The sequence below is a fragment of the Hydra vulgaris genome, chromosome 08 (assembly GCF_038396675.1).
Source record: "Hydra vulgaris chromosome 08, alternate assembly HydraT2T_AEP".
Classification (NCBI taxonomy): Eukaryota; Metazoa; Cnidaria; class Hydrozoa; order Anthoathecata; family Hydridae; genus Hydra; species Hydra vulgaris.
Window position 1 is genome coordinate 48,852,626 of NC_088927.1, and position 17,969 is coordinate 48,870,594.

The window sequence follows — 17,969 nt, forward strand, 5'->3', positions numbered from 1 at the left end:
ATAAACAGTTAGCCATGCTAGCTCGGGCTCGATTGCTGTGTTAGTTATAACGGTAACTGATCAGAGTTTGCTTTGGAGCAGTAGACTATGATAGCACTGACAACTTTGTTAGGTAATGCGTTCCATGTAAGAGCAACGTGGTTGTTGGCTAAGTTGAAGCAAAGGAGTCATTTGTTGACGATAAAAACGCTACTTTTTTGACTATTAAAGCAAAAGAAAAAAACAGAGCGTGGCATTTTTTTGACAAATAAGCCGTTTCGCTTCTATCAGGTATCAAGTTTTTGCATCGGGTTTAAAGCAGACGGAATGCTTACTTTAAACCCAATAGAAAAAAAACAATTTATTGCTGAAATTGTTGGTGGAAATGCGAAAATTTCAATTCGATGCGTTGGTAAGACGCATCGAATTGAAATTTCCGCATAAAATAATAAGTGTTGATGCTGGTTGAATAAGTATTTGGTTAAAAAAGTTGATTGATATATAAAAATTTTCTTTTGTTTTTTAGTTAAAGGCCAAATAAGTTGGTTGATAATTTAAAAAGGATTTTGAAAATTATATATATATATATATATATATATATATATATATATATATACATATATATATATATATATATATATATATATATATATATATATATATATATATATATATATATATATATATATATATATATTTATATTTTTTAGATTGTGGTAGCGCACTTGCCTTGGCAGCATGAGATCGGTGGTCCAAAGCACTCTTTGGTCATATTTTGCGAGATCGGTTACAAATGATGTGTTCTGTGATAAAACCATAAGGACTTCTTGGGGAACCTAAAAAAAAACTAAAAAATATTACAATTTTTGTTGTAATTTGTTATTTTTGCAGTTGACAAGTTACGAAAAAAAAAGCAAGCTGATATTTTGTTTACAACGGAGTGTCCCTTCGGATATAATGTAACAGTCTACTGTGGACGTATTTTAATGTATTGGATTGAGCAAATCTGCTGAAAATAATATTTTAAACAGTATCTTCAACAATAAAAAATAAAGCAAAAGAACAGTTTTATAACGAAAGAAAACTAATACACAAAAAGCAGTAGCTGTTGCAAACACTCCAACGCTAAAACCATAAATAAAATAAAACTGAGTTATGTTTTTTTATCCAATTATTCTATAAAAAAATTTGATTTGACTAAAACTTCCGATCTGTATAAATGTGGAGATATTAAAACCTTTGTTTATAAACTAATTATAAATTACAAAATATTTTGAGTGTTTCCAAATAAATGGGTCAAAAGAAATCTTCCGGTGCTCAAAACCGTACCAAAGCTACTAAAATGCAGCGGAAGAAGCAAAAATAGACAGATTTTAGAAAATATGGGGTTTATAACCATTACACAGACCAAAGAAAATGCCTCCTCTAAATAAGGCCTCCAGTAAGTTAATTGTTTTTGTATCACTTTTCTTTCTTCTAGCAACCTCTGGTATTATAACCTTTATTGTTATTACTAAACTTTTTTCCTTAAAGATTCACTGACATACTGACCATGACTCCGAGTCAGTCCGTGAAGGCCAAAAGCTAAATGATCTTCAAAGTGAAAAAAAGTGAAAAGTGAATGTCTTGGTGATTGGTGATAAAACTTTGGGGCTTGGTGATAAGATTAAATTTATCTTTTTCTAGTCCCGGTCATGAAATTATTTTTTATAAGTTACAAATGTAATTTCTTTTTATTCGCAAAAGTATAAATAAATAAATAAAAGTGACTCTTTAGAGTCATAAGGAAGAACTTTATCCAACTGAGGAGAATGTGATGGTTAATGATAATAACTAATGCTGACTTTTTTTGATCAGTTGTTTTAAGTTAAAAAGATCAGGATGTAACCATTTTAAAGAGTCCCCTTTCAAATTCTTTGAAGCAACAAGATTATCCCCGGGTTCAATAAAGAGAACCTTTTCTTTGCATGTGTTTTATCAATCTTTACCTAATAAGGAATGAGTAGAAAATTTTTTTTTGGTTTCGAGCTCAATCTCCAATCATCTCGGTAGGCACGAAAACAGTATTTTTTTTAAAATTTTTTTATTTATTTTTATTTTTTAAATTTTATTTAGGTGCCACAAGAAGTCCTTTTGGTTTTATCTCAGAGCAACGCGGATAAGCATTTAATAGGAAGTTTACGCCTCCTTCCTGACCGATGTCGTAAAACTTGTCCAGAGGTGGGGTTTGAACCACGGATCTTTTGTTTCTGAGGTAAGTGCGCTACTAATTCGCCATGGCTGCTCAAATAAAGATTTTAAAGCGAGGAATCTTTTTTGGAAAGGAGGATCAATGGAGGAAAATCAAAGAACGTGTAAATCAGCGTCAATCTAGTCTGTTGCACCCAGAAAGAAAGTTTCCATTTCCTTTCCCATTAAAAAAAGAAATCAAAACTTTCTTTTTGGAAAGGAGCCTATTGGTTGCTACAACACCGTCATTTCATCCTACTTGGAAGATATAAAATTTCTTTAACAAGAGGGTTTCAGAAGGAGTGCCCATTACCTCTATCCGTCGTTTCAAAATGAGTTCATTAGAAACTATGGTGGTGTTATCCGACTTAATGTAGTCGAAGATATCCAGGATAGATACTTCTAAGCAGATAATCTTTGTTACTTTTACTTTTTAGGTTCCCCAAGAAGTCCTAACGGTCTTGTCGAAGCAAGCGCTCTAACCACTGCACCACGGCCGCACAAGATTTGAGGCGAGCAGAATAGTTGGCAATATGTTTTCATTCATCTGGTTGGATAATGATGGTCAATCAAATCTTCGAGTAGAATTTTGAAAGTCTTTATTTGTACAACTGTATCATACTCAAGATTTTCAACACTATTCCTGTGTCAGTCGCTGAGGATGAACGACCGTTTAGTAAACAGATTATTGTGAAAAAATTTTCTCCGTTTGACCATGGGCCAGGATCGCGTTACTGGTCTTTTGATTATTCCAATTGAAGAAGATTAGGCTGAAAAGGTGAGCTACTACAATAAAATTGATATTTATCAATCGGCCAGAACAGCTTGAAAATTTCATTTTTAGGCACTTAATTTAACTTTCACAAAGATTTTGTTTCATAAATCCAGTTTAGATTTATGAACCGATGATTTAAATCTCAATCCAGATAATTAATAATAAAACAGAAAAACATTGTGCTGTATCAAAATAGATAATTGCTGCGTTCACAAAACTTTAAACTTTGTAATTTCTTGATTAATATTGTTTGCGCCGTTCCACAGTGGGCTAATTTTCAAAAAAGCTGGCCAAAAGTCAACAAAAAAAAATCACTATTGTGATTTTATTATTTTGAAACTACATAAACAAAGCCCTGTTGCATTTTATTGTATAAGAAAAAATTGTATACATTTTAAATTTACCTAAATCTACGCAGTTAAACATCTGTTATTAAAAACACTTAATAGGCATTTTAAAAACAAAAAAAAAAAGGTGGTCAAATAAGTATCGTTTACAAAAAAGTTATTTATCGGTACTAAAAAACTAACTATGGACGATACTATTCAAGGTATTTATATAATATTTTAGTAAAAAGTTTTATATTATTTCTCTAAATTTTATGCGAAAAGTGCGAACAAAAAAGTACAGAATAAAGTTTATTTATTTTCTTTAACCTATTTTTCAAGCATTGAAAAAGTATTGAACCCGCGAGATTCCGCTTAGTTATAATTTGGATGTTGTTCATAAAAGTGTATTCTAAAGATTGATTAAAAGAAAAGGCACCTATTTTTGCCTATTACTTCATTAACTTATATTGTGTAGTGCTAGTCGTGTTTTTTAGTAAACAAAATGGCGGTGTTTTGTTTTCTTTACAAAATCAGTCAAATTGTATATAGATATAGTTATTATGTTTCTTGAGAAACTGATTTTGTTAAGTGCAATAAAACTACAAAAAAATTAGTAGCACACATGGTTTTTTACTACACATTTTTAGTTGATCGACCGAAACCAGGATGCGGTAATACAAATGACGGAAATACAGCTCGAAGATTTTTTAAAAACTCACAAGTGTCTGCTGATATTCTAGGAGTGGATTTAGAACTAATAAATCGGTTTCATGTAATTTTACAGGTATTATCTAGTGGCTTTCCAATAGACGCAGACAAACTCGATAACTATTCTACCGAAACTGCACTACTTTTTGTTGAAAAGTATCCTTGGTACAACATGCCTACAACAGTACACAAAGTACTTATTCATGGAGCCTTAATAACAAAAACAGCAATACTACCCATAGGACAACTATCTGAGGATGCACAGGAATCGAGAAACAAAGACTTAAAAAAATATCGCGAAGATTTCTCCAGGAAAAATTCCAGAAAAAATACAATGCCCCAGCTAACACACCAGTGTTGGGCCAACGTTGGCCCAATGCTTCTTGTAACGTTGGCCCAACGTTGGCATCCAGCGTTGGGCCGATTCCTTGATGGCCGCCGGGCATACATTGGCCCAATGCAGTTTAGCCAGCATTTATCCGAAGATATATTTTATTAGGTTCAGTGAATTATAAACGCTACTTGTAACTAGCACGCAGTTAGTTAGGTCATTGTTAACATAAAATTTCTTAAATTTGTTTATTTTTAATGTATTAAAAAGATTGCAATTGCAATCGACGTATGATTAAAGCTATTTAAATTGTTTTAATCAAATGCAAACTGAAATGTGTTTGTTATTTCATTCAAGCTAAATTTATTTTCAAGGTGAAAAACAAAACATATTCAATAAAATGAAATGTATATCAGATAATATTAAAACTGTTATACAATAATCTAGACATTATCTTCGCCATTTGCATCACTGCCTTTGTCCCAAAGTTCCGAGTGGCATGCATAATCAATCCTCGCACCATCTGACTTTTTTCGGTCGTACAATTTACGAACCCACGACTTCATTTGATCGTTTACTTCCGCTTTTGAAACATCTTTTGCACCTTGTCGTAAAAAAAATACATTTAAATATTATTAAATAACTTTGTGTTAAAACATTTCAAAAACTTTAGTAGCCCTAAAAAATAGATTAACTACAGTTTAAAAGTAATTTGTTGGGCAATCATTAAAAAGACAACAAATGAAACCAATTACATTCTATTTACATTTAAACCAAATTTTATCTATTTTTCGTAAAGCCAACTTGGGTTTCCTAAAAGTTAAAACCTTAAATAGGGTTACATTCAGTTATAACTTAAGTATAAGTTAAAACTTACATGTGTATAAGTAAATTGTTTTATGTTATAACTGAATGGCCCTATACAACATAACTATTATCATGTTTAATATTTATTGATCACTAACCATAAACAATAGATTCATGTTTTTCATCCCTTGCTTTGTCCTCCTCGACCTTCAGTGTTTACTTTGTTGATCCACTTCTGTAGCCATCAATTAACAGAAAATGTTGCTCACTGTTTCTTCAACAACTCGTCCATCAATCAAAACAAGATAAATAATCTGAAAAGTTTAAAAATAAACCCATATGATCAGATAAAATATTTTATTAAAAGTACACTGAAGCTCTTTCAAGTAGAACCTGCTAAAGATGTTATAAAGATGGTATGCAATGGCAAAAATATATTGTCAGTTAATACCACAGCAACATCTGAGGAGCGCAGCGGTGGATTAATACTTTTATAGGCCTGGATCTAGTATTTTTTGGAGGCTTTTTTTATATTCTACAGTGTAATAATGACTACTAAAAAATATGTAAAAGCAAAAAATACATTATTTACGTCGAGACATATTAATATTGATAAACCAGGTGACATTCTTCGCATAGGCAAATTGCTATTCTGTTTTTCACTCACATTACTAACTAAAAGTAAATATAACAAACGTTAAAAACTTTGAATGAGTCTTGTTTTGCAGCGACGATATATATATATATATATATATATATATATATATATATATATATATATATATATATATATATATATATACATATATATATATACATATATATATATATATATATATATATATATATATATATACATATATATATATATATACATATATATATATATATATATATATATATATATATATATATATATATATACATATATATATATATATACATATATATATATATATATATATATATATATATATATATATATATATATATATATATATATATATATATATATATATATACATATATACATATATATATACGCAAGTCTATATATGTAAATATTAAAGATAGTATCTTTATATTATCATGTAAAATTATGTATATTTTAAAGAGTGCTCAATACATAAACTAGAGCTATATAGTATATATTACTTTTACACGCAGTATCAGGAATTAGCTAAATGCTAATAGTTATAATATTATTTGCTTTATATATATAATATTATTTGGCAAATAATATTATATAAAAAATATAAATAGCAAATAATAAATATAAATATTAGCATTTAGCAAATTCCTGATACTGCGGGTAACAGTAATATATACTATATAAATATATTTATATATATATATATAAATATATATATATATATATATATATATATATATATATATATATATATATATTAGGGATATGACTTTTTAATTTTTTTTCAAATAAAATGTTTCCTGTATCATAAATCGATGAACTTTTACCTAAAATCATGAAAAAAGGCCCAAATAGCTTTCTGCAACAAAAAAAGGTCACCCCAAAATAAAAATTTGATTTACCATTTTTATACATTCATTTTTGACCGATGTTTTAATCTTAAGCTTAACTCTCAGCTTAATTCTATTTATTTCATTATTTTGTTATGAATTTATAAATATAACGCCACACGTTACCATGGCAACGAAACGGCCGTGTGCCGGCAAATACTTGGAATTGTTATGTGATGACGTCATTGTGTTACCACGGTGATATAGACGACTGTAACAGACTGTAGAAGATTATAGAACTTAGTAGAACATTCTGGAAGCTCTAAATAATTATATAAGCGAGCTGCTGTCAGAGCTCAGTGTTGATAATGTGAATAGTTCTATGAAGTACTCTGCGTGTAACTGAGCTAATAAGGAACTACTGTAGCGAACTAAAGACGCTGTAAGTGTACGAAGTATAAGTAGTTGTAGCATTATCGTTAGGATACGGACTGGATTATCGAACTGTTATCAACATTGACTGGATTATCGAACTATAATTGGATTACTATACAGTTAAAGTATTTTATTAATTAAACGACTTTATTAAACGGATATTTACGCTCAGCTATCCGTAAAGTCGTAACAATATTATATGATGTCTCACAAGAAAAGTCATACCACAGTAACAAAGAACAAGAAGACTTGGACTAAAAATTTGGTGAGATTTCAAGAGTCACACAGAAGAAGAGGAAGCGTGGCTGTAGAAGAACATTCACTCGATGAAAAATCCAGAATACCACTTCAATTGCAGATCGTAGGAAGATACCAGTTTCTCGGAGCATATGTTAAAGGAAGAAAAGAACGAATAGACCAAATTTCTAAGGAAATTACAAAATTGTGGGACAATAAACTGAATTTTCCACGTGTGTCTGATCAAGTGATAAGAGCAAAGCTTATGAAGGTGCTGAAGGTCTATGATGAATGTGTCAAGCGTGGAAAATATGATGTTCTCAATGCATTATTTGACATCACGAAAGTGAATGGCCAGTGGTTATCCTCGGAAGATAAACGTCTATACCACCTACAAAAAGAAAGTAAAGGACAGGTGGGGTACTCAACAGGACAAGTGGCAAGTAAAGAAACCATTCACCCTTCCAAGAGAAGGAAAGTCCAGTCTGGAACAGCAATACCTTCCACATCACAAGTCCTGTCTACCACAGACAGTGGTACTGAATCTGAAAACTGCAAAAGTAAGAGTGAAGATGATGAAGACGACGACGGTGATAAAGACGATGATGAATACTGGGAATAGAAATGGAGTTGTTGTGAAGTTGCAACGTATGTTTAAATTAAAGGGTGTCACAATACCACAATTTATCGGTTGTCAGCATCACGTACTAGACAGGATTCTCCGTCTGGTGATGGACGAAGAACTTGGGGGTGATACCAAATCTCCAAACATTAAATACCCATTTGTGTCTGAACTGTTGAATAAGTATGATGAACTGAAGGATAAGTTTGTGAATGGAACTGTAGAAATTCTTGATAAATCAGGGTGGAGAGACGATATGAAGTTTTTGTACCATTTAACAAGAGTGTTTAGGTTCTATGAAGAACAAAGAAACTTCCCTCTGATTCACTTTCAGAACATTCCTAATATGAGCAATGCCAGATGGAACTCAAGAGCCATTCTCGCCATTCTGGCGTTCATTCTTATGCCTGAAGCGAGAAAGAATTTGGAGAAGGTTTGCAGGTTCATTTCATATGAGTGGGCAGAACATTGGTTTAGTAGTCAAAAGTACAATGACAATGACTTCAAGAATTTATCTGATGTATTGAAGCCTTACAAAAAGGCATTGCAGTCATTCAAAAATCACTGGAAGAAAGAGCCATCCGTCATCGACATACCACGAAGTAATCAGATAGCTGAACGTGCAATCAAGGTGATGCAAGACCTGTATGCTTCCTGCAGAAAGAAAGACAAACTGCAACTTCGATTCATTCTAAGTAATAAGCGCTAGACTCTTTATGAGACGTGAGCATCATGTGACCCATGTACTAAACACAGTAGGCCTATAGACACAGACAGTTATGTATATTGTTGTACTAGACGCTTTGATACTGTTAATTTTGTAATACTTGTATAATTATATATCACATAATGTTTTTTGTTATATCACAGTACATGTTGCATAAATAAATAAAATAACAACAGGAGTATGACTCTTACAACATCTTCAGCCTTTAATATTCATTTACTGTACAAAAGTGTACCTATTGAAAATTCGATTTTTTGGTTTCGGGGTGACCTTTTTTCAAAATATGTCAAAATGAAACATCTATTCGTTCTTTTTACATAAAAGTTCATTGAACTACGATACAGGCCTAGTAGGTTGCAAAAAAGTCATATCCCTAATATATATATACATATATATTATAGTATATAATATACCTACATAATAATATATACTATATAATATACATATATACCTATGTGTGTGTATATATATATATATATATATATATATATATATATATATATATATATATATATATATATATATATATATATATATATATATATATATATTTATTACAACAATTATAAATGTATTCTTTAAAATATATATATATATTATATATATACCTATATATATGTATATATATATATATATATATATATATATATATATATATATATATATATATATATATATATATATATATATATATATATATAAAAATATAATATACTAAAACTTAGTCTAAATAGATCATAATATTATCTAAAATTAACAATAAATTTTTTGATAAAAACAACAGAAATCTTGGTTTAAGATTTAAGATTTATGACGAAACTAATAATATTATAGATATTGTATTGAATCCTTTGTAAGTGTAGCTGCACAATTCCTTGCACGCAACGCTCTATTATCTTTGCAGAACACTCAAAAAATACTTTGCTTTTTCTATTAATTTACAACGATGCCATTATAAAAAGCAAACCATTTTAAAATGGAGATTGTAATGCTATATATCAATGCTTTGCGTGAATAGCTCGATAAGCCGCAAGCGTAGGTTTTTCAAAGTAAGTTGGCCCAACGTAGTTGGCCAATGTGATGAAAATCTACGTCGAGTTACATTGCGTTGGCACTACGTTGGGCCAACGTCAGTCATCCAATCCAACGTTAACCCAACGTTGGGCCAATTAAGCATGTGTTAGCTGGGTTGTGCTAAAAAACTGTTCCACGTTTTTAGAACTTCGCGTTTAGGCAGTATGGTAGGATGATGTTTTGTAGCATATTTTTTTAGAATTTTATATTAACTTAAAAGTTTTTTTAAAAGTAGAATGGTTGAACTTTTTTAAAGAGTTTTTTTTTTATTATATTGACGAAAGTTAAAGTGTTATTTATTGATATCAAAAAGTGTGTTGTACTTCTTGTGCTTAGTAAATGTTGAAGATATTATCTTTTTTTTTTCTATCCTATTCTTTTTTTTAAGTTTATACGTTTTCTATGCACATGCCAAATTTTAAGAATTTATTTTAACTAGCAGATACCCTATTTTTACCCTCACTTTTGGTACCTAAATTTTGTTTTTCCGTCTTTCTTCTGGGGGAGAAGGGGGGGTACTGAAGGATATTGAATATTCCTTTTTAAAAGCCAATAATAATAATTATTAAAAAATTTATGTGATTTTTCTATAAAGTGATTTTGTGATATAAGTACTAATATTACATTTATAAAGTATCAATGTCAAAATAGCATTTATTATATATTAAATCAATAATACATGTTTTTTGCTCAGTCCAATCATACTATTACATTTTTAAAAAGCTTTATATCATATAATAATATAATATATTGCTTTTTTACGTATTTAGAATATATCATATATTAGTAATATACTAATATTTGTCTAAAAATATATAGACATCTATAATATATTTGTAGTATATTAAATTTAATATACTATTTATAGTATATTATATTTATACTATATTATATACTTAATATATACTATATTATAGTATATATTAAATATATACTATAATATAATATATATATATTTAATACATGCTATATCAATAATAATTATGAATGATATGATTCCGATAGAGCAATGACAGTCTTGCACAATAGCAGAATACTAAAACTTAAAAAAAAACATAGAAAGGCTATTACTATTTCTTACTGGACTAGAAAAGAAAATGATTCTGAAACTGTTGATTATTATATAAAATTATATTTATCAAATTTTAAATTTATTATCTTACTACATGATTTTACTATTTTTCGACTATATATATATATATATATATATATATATATATATATATATATATATATATATATATATATATATATATATATATATATATATATATATATATATATATATATATATATATATATATATATATTTATATATATATATATATATATATATATATATATGTAGTATGCAGCATGTAGTGGAACTTGCAAAAAAAATATACAGCAACTAGTCAAACTTGCAAAAAAAATTTACAGCGAGTAGTGGAACTTGCGAATAAAGTTACAGCGAGTAGTGGAGCTTGCAAAAAAAATTATAGCGAGTAGTAGAACTTGCAAAAAAAATGTACAGTGAGTAGTGGAACTTGCAAAGATATGTACACGGAGTCGTGGAACTTGCAAAAAATATGTACAGCGAGTAGTGGAACTTGCAAAAAAAATGTACAGCAACTCGTGGAACTAGCACAAAAAAAATTACTGCGAGTAGTGGAACTTGTAAAAATATAAAGTGAGTAGTGAAACTTTTTTTGATAGATGGATCTAGCTTACATTCACGTCGTGTCTATTGTTAACAATGATTATTATATAGTTTCGTTAATGGAATTTAATATCTTAATCATTAACTAAAAGCCAAGATGTAAACTAATTAAAATAATATTATAAAACATTTTTTGTTTTTAAAAATTTTTTCAGGTCAGAGGGGGAACCATCTATAACTATCACTGAGCATTATGTGATGTATTTTGAATTTTGGTAAAAGATGTTTTTATATTAAAGTTTATTATTTTAATTACATTTAAATATTTTTTCGAATCTCATTAAAAATATAATTTTTTTTTAGGTTGTAAAAGGGGGGGGGGGGCGATGATACACCCCTTCCCCATCTACACCCCTTGAAACAAAGGGTGCACTGCTAGTGATGTGAAGTAGTAAAATATAATTTTTGATTTGATACTAGATTTCTTTTTAATTATAAAGATAAATATTTATTAAAAAAAAGAGTAATTTTTGACAATAGGGTGTTTGAAACCATCACCCTTACATCCACCCAAAGACAATGATAAAACTTCTATATTTGACTGTGGTCGAATAGCTAATTACAAAACATCTTGTATATAAAAATTTATTTTTTCATTAAAAAAAAAACACTTTTTTACGAATACTGTTAGTCTTTATTGCCGGTATTGATGGTGGTTTTGTGCCCCCTCTTGCCGGATGCACCCGTAATCTAGAAACCTTTATAAATTTGTAGATAACTTTTGTATCCATCTTTTGATACTAAGACGTACCCTTTTGGATAAGAGTTGATTAAGTTATAATAGTTTTAGTTAATAAAAACTTTATTTTGACCACAGTTTCTTCAACAAATCCTAATATCAAAAAATCGGTACTTAAAACGTCATAACTTTTTGTAGGGTGGTTCGATTTTGAAAATTTTTTCACTTTTGGAATAATGAAATAAAACTCTTTTTAATGATATATAACAACCTAGAACTTGATGAATTTAAAAATTTCATGTAACATACCTAATATATATATATATATATATATATATATATATATATATATATATATATATATATATATATATATATATATATATATATATATATATATATATATATATATATATATATATATATATATATATATATAAATATAATATACTAAAACTTAATCTAAATAGATCATAATATTATCTAAAATTAACAATAATTTTTTTGATAAAAACAACAGAAATCTTGGTTTAAGATTTAAGATTTATGACGAAACTAATAATATTATAGATATTGTATTGAATCCTTTGTAAGTGTAGCTGCACAATTCCTTGCACGCAACGCTCTAATATCTTTGCAGAACACTCAAAAATTACTTTGCTTTTTCTATTAATTTACAACGATGCCATTATAATAGGCAAACTATTTTAAAATGGAGATTGTAATGCTATATATAAATGCTTTGCGTGAATAGCTCGATCAGCCGCAAGCGTAAGTTTTTCAAAGTAAGTTGGCCCAATGAAAATCTACGTCGAGTTACATTGCGTTGGCACTACGTTGGGCCAACGTTAGTCATCCAATCCAACGTTAACCTAACGTTGGGCCAATTAAGCATGTGTTAGCTGGGGCATGACGTTTTTTGCAGACTTCTGGTTTCGTCAGATCCTGCAATATCTTCACTTTTAAAATCTCATGCAAAAGTTAGCAGATCTTTGTCTTCTCAAGCTTTACAAATGTTATTACCTCCGGAGATTAACGAAAACTCTGAAACTCATTCGTCTGTGATTGAGTTTATCAACAATATTTCAACAATAAATGATTCAGATGACGATTTGGAGATGACGAAGTGGTGATTTATTTTAAAGTAATATAAATGAAACAATTATGATAAATGATGCAAATAAAAGTTTTCCTTGTTTTCCTTGAACAAATAAATAAGTAGAATAAATAATGAATTTTTTAATTTATTTTTTTTAACATTGCGGCATAATAATACAGTCATAATACATTATATATCGGTATTATATATAATGTTTATATATGTAATGTAAATAATACATTAGTCTATTGAACTTAAATGTCGAATTAGAACTAATTGGTAAAACACGAAAGCCCAAAGGCATTTGTAATGATTAATGTTTTTAAAACACCGCCATTTTGGATCTACCATTATTGAATTTTGGTACACTTATGTCAAATTCAAAGTTGGGGATTCAAAAAAATGATTTACAGAAATTTTCCATTAACTACAATCATTTTTTGACTTTTGGCGTTTTTTGAATACCTCGATTATTTAGTTCAATAGTTTACTTGGATTTTTTAATACTTTTTAGGTCATTTTGATGACCTATAATTTTTAAATACAGTTCTTTAATAAAACATAAATTGATCAACAGATTTTAAATTTTGTAAAAGAATATTGTAAATTTAAAAGGTTATGACCATGCAAATTTTTCAATCCCCAAAATGAGGTAGTGTAAAATTTGCATAGTCATAACTTTTGTAATTTACAATATTTTTCTATTAAAATTAGAGCCGGTCAATAAATTTAAATTTAGCTTTAGATAGTAAAATTTTACTACATCACTGCCCTCAGGTTTGGGCAGGAGGAGGGAGGGGGCAAGCGTTTTGGGGCCTTTTTGTTACCAGGCCTCCGTCACCCCAATTTTTGCAAGGCCTCCTCATTTGGCATAGGTATGAACATACTTAAGTTTAAAGTTTGCACAATGTGTTAAAGAGTCCTATCTGAAACATCAAAAAATCCTGCGGGCGCCTGTGCCTCGATACTAACTATAAATGTCAAAGTTTTAGACAATCTCTACTACTTGGTTGAGCCTTATCCCCATTTAGCTATAGTTTTGCTACGTTCTTAAAAAACGTTTTTTTTGGAAAGTAACTTATTATAATACTCAAATATTTTAATTTGTGCCATAGTATTTTTTCTTGCATTTAAAAACAAGTTACTATATTTTAAATAAAAAGATATATAATACTTTTTTGAAAATCCGGCAAAAATACTACCAATTCTTATCAAGGCATTTGTTAGTTCAATTCTAATCTAGAAATTTATTTTTATTCGTTAAAAAGGCGCAACACAAAAAAATAACAATAAACTCTTAATACTGGGTAAAAATTTTTCTAAACTTCTATTTTTTATTTGCAATGTTTTGACATTGCTTATGAAATTTTAAAACAATATCATTGGATAATTTATTTTAAAAGTGGAATGTGATTGGTTAACTGTAGATTATGATAACTATGCAGCATTTAATTGAAAATTATGCTACTACCAACATTGATTTTTTAAAAATAAAAAATAATATTTTTTAGAAATAGCTAGAAAAATATATATTTTTACTTCGTTTTTACTCCGGCAACATTATAACTATTTGAAGACAGTCATAAGTGTTTTCTAATAAAGAAGAGAAATAATTAATTGGCTATTTGAAAAAAGCAAATAAACTTAATCATGGGTAGCCCCCAAAACAGTAAAACAGCTTGCTTACCAATACAAATGCGCTATTGCTTTCAATAGACACAATGTAGGACACTTTTTTGAGAATTTAGAAAGTTTAAATTAAAAGTTTAAATTAAAAGACCAGTACAATTTTAGTATGAAGAAAATTAGGAATGTAGATGATACAAGTATTACTACTGTCAATAAGCCAAAAAAATAGAATCTTGCAAAGTTATCAAACGAGTTTTAAAAGTGGCTTCAGGAGAGCTCTGACTACTGTGTGAGATGCATAGGCATAGAGTATGGGGTGTAACGGAGGTAGGTTGTTCTACTTTAGTAAACCTTGCCCCCCTTGAAGAATTGTTTGCCCTCCTTGAGACGTCATCCAATCCTATAATAAATATTATTTCGGTTTTATATTTTTAAACAGAGAAAAAAATGAGGGGCAAATGCTATAAACAACAAATAATGAATCTGTTTTTTGCCGACTGAGGCCTTGAAAATTTTTTTCCAACAGATCTTAAAAAAAAAAAAAAAGGGTCTCGTTGGCTGACATTTTGCTGACTTCAGTGTTCAAATTTGTCGACTAATTTTTGATTATAATTCTACTAGGGAAGGGGGAAAGTTAGACAGCTCCATACGTCCCCCCTCGGGACGCCCTGTTAATAGGAACATTAAAAAAGTCTTAAAAGAAACAAGTTAGAGAGGGTTCCTTGGTAGACTTTACTTAATCGTAAAAAAGCTTATTTTATGCAAATTCCAACGTAGCAGCGAGTTTGCGAAAATTAAGTTATAAAGTTTCAAATTTTAATCTTCTTACAAAAATTTTAAAAGTAAATATAAATCAAAGTTTTACAATTAAATGTTTACATTTTTATACAAAGTACTATATAAAAATATGAAAAGTAAAGATTTCTTTTTAATTAGCTACTTTTTACTGTTACTTGAGTAAACTTTTTGATCGGTTTTTTTTTTTGTACTTTAGTATAATTTTAAGTAACTGAACTTTTACTTTCAAAAATTCTGTTTTTTTTTTCACCTCTGTGTATTATACATTTGTTCTCATTTTTATTTATAATTATAAAAGTCGCATTTTAAAGATTAATTACTTATATTTTATTTTTTTATTTACTTTATTATTTACAATTATTTGCTTGTGTAAATTACAGATTATTATAAGATAACTCGCAAGAAATGATTAATTGAAGTGTTATAAAAATTGAAAAACTTACAGGATGGATAAGTTCATCATTCAAACTAAAAAAAAATTTGCTATTAATGGATTTAGTAACTGAAAAAAGCTCTCGAAAAGTTTTGCTACAACTAAATGCAAGCATCTGTTATCAATCTTTGTTACAATTGAATCGATGTATACAAAAACGTTCTAAGTCACAAAAACTATTTTTAAGTCAGACAATTTTAACTTTGTATAACACATGTATATATCACAAATTTTGATATATTTTTTACCAAATCTAATATTGTGTCAAATAGCTCCCAGATTTTTTTTTTGAATTTATTAAAGTAATAATTTTGGATTTAATAAATATTTTCTCGTTCCCCGAAAAAATAGTTTTTATGACTTAAAACGTTTTTGTTTACATCGATTCAATTCTATTGTAGAAACAAATACAATTTGCTACAGGCTCGAGAACTGTCAAAGACAATGCTACGATGGAGCTGCTGCTATGTCTTCTGACATGGTTTTCAAAAACTTGCTCTTCGACAAGAAAGCAGAGCCCTTTATGTTCATTGCAGAGCTCACAGCGTAAATTTGGTCATAAAAACTGAAATAAAAAACACCCCTGATATTGAAAATACTAATGTCAAAAGTTCTTCGCTTTAACCAGTGACTCTTTAAAAGGATCGCTTGAATTTCAAGCCTAAAAGACCATAATGAAAGCGAAGACGGACACCAAAATGGAATATTTTTTAGACTTTTTTGCCCAACTAGATGGATAATGCTCAAATTATCACTGGTATCGTTTAGCAGTAATTACCGATCACTTATGATCTGGCTGGAAAACCAAACCACAAATCCTGACTTTGCCAAATGCCAAGTGAAAGCAATAGCCTTTTTGTCTTCTTTTTAGGTTTTCGACATCTTTTTCAAATTTTAATCTTATCGAATCATATTTACCATCCTAGAAAGTTCAAGCATTCAATTTCAGGAAGTCAGCTCAACTTTAGTAAGGCTGAATCCATCATTCAGACGCTAAAACAAATTTGTAACTTTGTGTACGGATTCGCGTTTCAAAACACTTTTTAATACGTGATTAAAACGATATCGCCAAAACGATAAAACAATTTAAACCAGTTCCTTCCAGGAAAAATAAACTACCTGTAAGATTTGAATTCGGTTCTAGAAACACTTATTACCACCCTAATGAAATCTACAAGCAGCTACAGTTTACCAGTTTAAATGCAATTTTAGTTGGCCTCGCTTACAAATTTTAATCAACCGGAGCCACTCCTTATTTAAAAAAAGTTACAGAGTTTGTGATCGGATTCAATAACACTGAATGCAATATCGACTACAGTTGCAAACTAGACTACAACTTCACCGGACTTTTTCATTGATGAAAATAAGAGAAAATAGTACACTTAAAAAATTTTCAATTAGCTCTAGATTTTATTTGTTCTAAAGAACAAATTGGATTGAGAAGCATAGCCTTAGAGATTGTCCGTTTTATTAAAATTATTCTGGTTAAGCCCGTGTCAACTTGTACAGCAGATTTAGTAGTCTGCGTAGACTAAAAACTTTTCTTCGATCGATATGAGCCAGGAAAACACATAAAGAATTTACCCAAAATCTTGAAATGGATTTTTTGGTAGATATCTAGATATGTATATTGAAAAAAACGAAAAGCGCTGTAGAATGTATTACTTAGAAACCAAGTAAGCTCCATATCTACTTTAATTTCCGAAAAATGTCAAATCATACTCAATTTCCCATATCTGAATATGTTGCGTTTTTGTATGATCAAGTTACTAATAAAAAAGGTTTTTAAAAAACAGATTTAATAATAATAATATATATATACACTGTGACAATTGGTGAAATCAATTGTTAAGCACAATAACAGTAGATGTTGTGCTGTAACAGCTATAAATGTTTT

The 17,969-nt window shown here is 29.0% G+C and overlaps 1 long non-coding RNA gene across 2 annotated transcripts; it reads right to left on the reverse strand.

Moving 5' to 3' along the window:
• Window positions 1-4,742: 4,742 nt before the first annotated feature.
• LOC136084348 (uncharacterized) lies at window positions 4,743-5,879 on the reverse strand. Of its 2 annotated transcripts, none has more exons than XR_010640503.1 (3): window positions 5,751-5,879; window positions 5,317-5,472; window positions 4,743-4,955 (listed from the first exon to the last, which is right to left on the reverse strand). It is a non-coding gene; the product is annotated as an uncharacterized LOC136084348 (long non-coding RNA). The 2 variants fall into 2 exon arrangements; XR_010640504.1 differs by having other exon boundaries at window positions 5,742-5,879.
• Window positions 5,880-17,969: the final 12,090 nt, after the last annotated feature.